Here is a 4103-nt window from a genome sequence, read left to right on the forward strand (position 1 = left end):
ATTATTCTTTAAAATCCAATGATTTTATCAGTGATCCTTATTGGATCACTATATATATATATATATATATATATATATATATATATATATATATATATAGATATGATTTTGTAGTGGAAAAATTGAAGGAATCATCTTACAGGGGTAATTTTAGTGGTGGGAATAGTTTGGAGGATTAACATATGAAACCTTCCAGGGATAGTTTAAGGACTTAAATGATTCTTTTTGGGGTAATTTTTTTTTATTAATTCCCACACCCCACGACACTATTATACCAATAGAGACTCTCCAATAATCCAAGAAAGACATCAATCATAGTTCAAATGTAAAATTTATTCATCTTGGAAATTGAGATAGCATGATTGATAATCATAATTCAAGATGATGCCATAACATCCCCTATTACTTATGGAAAAGAGGCTATCCAAATTGGGACAATGAAAAATACTCTACAACGATTGAATTGTAACTCAAGCTAAGTGTTGAATTGGTCAAATTTACCCCTAGTTGGATATCTCATTCACCTTAGTTTTCTTACCCCTAGTTGGCTATCTCATTTACCTTAAGAAATGTTACTAATTCCATAGGTTCAATCTCAAGAATATCTGGTTGGGCAATTCTAGCATATTTTTTTTTCAAGACTAAAAGTGGTTTGTCTTAGCCAAACAAGGAATGTAAAAAATAAAAAAGGAAAGTTATATCAAGCCTCCAAACCATTTGGATTTTATATCCCTAGCTAAATAGAATAAAAAGATGATGCCTCGAAATTGTAAACATAAAAGTAAACTTGGAAAGGATTGACTAAAGCTTAGAAATTGGGATATCTTATAAGATGTCATTGATCAAGAGGAAGACCTAGAGAAAAGGGAACATGTTTATTCAAAATCAAGGCATAAAGGAGGCTAAGAAGTCCATTAATTTTGTCCTTTATTATATCATAGTTACCAACACCTATGCTTTTATTTAATGAAAGCCTAACTTTCCATAGTGGAGGAGTAAAGATGAACTCTTTGATTTATAAATCATTGATAAGAAAAGTTAACACCTGTTATAGAAAGATAAATTAATGGTAGTTTTCCATGTACCTCACTAACAAAAAAAAGGAATGGAAAGTCAATATGAACGAGAGTAAAGATCATCTTACTCAAGCTCAAGCCTTAAAGAAGCACGCATGTGAATATATTTCAAGGCTATATAATGTAGAACCTATTTCAAGGTTTATCTTGTATTCATATATGACTAGTGAACTTCATTCAGATTGAGAAATTTTGTAGCAAGGAAATCACATGAGGTATAACATCCACAAGACATCATGGATATGTCTTTATTTATCATCTATGAGGACTAGAAATTATTATCTAAATTTTACCAAGTTAATTTTCTTCTCCGTGAATTTTTTACTGAACACCAACCATTATGTTGGTGATGTCCAATGATGGTCTTTTACATCCTATATCTTTAATCTAATTCAATGGGAAAAGGGTACCAGATTTTGTGCATGGGTTAAAATAGAAGATAGGCTAATGGTAAGGGACAAGGACCAATTGTTAGGTATGATAATATATGATTAGTAAGGAAAGACCTAGGGGTATCTGTAACCATTAAACATCATCAAATGTTTGTTTTTATAGAGTATTCGGAAGTTTCAAGAAATCAGTCCTTAGAGGAAATTTTTATTTCTCATGATCTATGGGACGAGCTATCCAAAAGAGTCAAAATATAGTGGGACACCCCTTCCTCAATCTAGCTCTTAATATGGTAGCATTTTATACCAACTCTCCCTAAATACAAAGAGAAAGTTGAATATGGTTAAGTTTTCACTACCCTATTATATGGTGTCCAACTTGGTTCTACAAGTCACCCATTAAATGGCAAGAGTGGGATGAAAGGACACATTGGACAAAAATGGAGAGGGATTTGGGCTATTACAATCTAGGAAAATTGTGGGGCCTATATTTTAACAAGGGAGATATCCATGCAAGGTTGATAGAGCTAGAATAGTTTGGGTTGCATATGGGACATGAAACGAAAACAAGAAGGGGAAGATGAAGAGCCATCAATTTGATATGTTTTTTCTAAGGAACTATTCCATTTTGTAATCCTAACCATTACTCATTTTTCCTCCTTTTATCATAAGCATAGTCACTTTTGTGTCCTTATTGTAGATTTTCTCAAGGTAATAATAGTTTGGTATTGCTCTATTTCTTTCTTGCATGGATAAATTAGGATGTGTAATTATATTTCTTATTTCATTATGATAGATTATGATTCCTTTAAAAATAATAGTTTTTAATAAATACTAATGGCTTCACATATGAAGCAATATAGTGCCTCCATTTCATTTGTGAAGTTAATGACCAATTATATTGCAAGATAGTCCATGGGGATTTAGATCAGCATATTCTAGGGTTCTACATCAATGCACTCTCGCATAAAACACTATTTTTCAGATGATTGTTGATGGATAACAAACAAAGCATCAACTCAACCAACTGGTACTAACATCACAAATCTATATACCATTATAGTAGTGTTGTGAAAGACAATTTTGACACACAACAACTTGAAATATTATACTTTCCTTTCCACACAATGATTAAAAGGGGTTATTGATTCTTTGACTATTCAAACTAGTGCCAAGTAGTGTGGCTGTCAATATGTTTGGTTTTCATAATCCAATAAAATATCACTCTTTTCAATTATTTTTCGTATTTCAAACTATATTCCCAAAACTAAAAGGGGTCGCACCACTCCTTTCTTGGAGCTAGAAGTTGCCCTATTTTATTATATATGAAGTCATCCCTAGGAGAGGGTCTATGAAGTCATGTGTATGTAATAAATTACTATGTAAAAATCATTTTAAATACAAAATATATGGAATTTTGAATTTAGACTTCTGTGATCCATAATAATTGTAAGAACATATTTTGGAAAAAATCACATAAGAGATAATCTCACCGACGCATTTCAAACTAGCCAGTGTGGTTCATCTTCAGGACAAGATGCGGAACCAGATCTAGGAAAACAAATAAATAGATGTAGAGAGTAGCTAACTAGCCGTTAGGGAGTAACAACTAGTTTGACTAAAGGCAAAAATTAGTAATTAGGATTTGACCAAGAAGGGTAAGGGAATTTAACTAAAGAAATTAAATTTATAAAAATATTATTAAATTAAATTTTTATTAATATTATAAATAAATTCAAAAAATTTTAGGTAATAATATTATTAATAATTAGTATTTTAATAATATTATAGCTCATATGTCCCACGAGGCTTTGGATTGACGGTGATTGGTTGTGCTGTTAAGGCACTCCTTGCGATAGGTCACTGGTTCAAATCCCCCGTGGGTACTTAGGTTAGTCTTAACTAGAAAAAAAAAAAAAAAAAAAAAAAAAATATATATATATATATATATATATATATATATATCTATTATAACTCATATATTTATAATAAATTAACTTTTTCATTATCAATAAAGTGTGTGTGTGTGTGTCTATATATATATATATATATATATAGTTAGCCCCTTATAACCCTATTAATATATATTACTATATATAAAATTATTATTATTAATAGGTTTTAAAAATATTCATAACCCTAGTTATTAACTAATAAATAACTAATTTTAGAATATTATAAACAATATAGTTAGGTGTATTAAAAAATATTATTTGAACTATATTAAAATATTGGGTGGATTAATATTATAAACATTATTGTTAATAATAATAAAAAAATTAATAATAATAATAATAATAATTAGGAAGAGAGAGTAGGGATCCAACATCTGTTGATACTCCAGCCATCATCTCTATTCAAATTAATAGGCCTATTTTCAATTCATAAGACCTCCCTAAATTTACGATGATGAAAATGGTCAATCCTAACAACAACCCTCACCTCTTCAATGCATATGTGATGATTATTTTTTTTTGGATGTTCTGCCAAAGCAGAGGAGTGAGACCTTCTAGGCTTGATGTTCGCATCATGTTCGCAAATCCTTTGGTTTATTGATTGAACGGTCTCACCAATATAAGGAGTTCTACATGAACAGTGAATGATGTAAACACCCATCCCATCCTTGGGGTTAACCAGG

Source organism: Pinus tabuliformis, chromosome 3_1 (genome assembly GCF_031772625.1).
Source record: "Pinus tabuliformis cultivar Carrire ecotype Pingquan chromosome 3_1, CPIR1, whole genome shotgun sequence".
Taxonomy (NCBI): Eukaryota; Viridiplantae; Streptophyta; class Pinopsida; order Pinales; family Pinaceae; genus Pinus; species Pinus tabuliformis.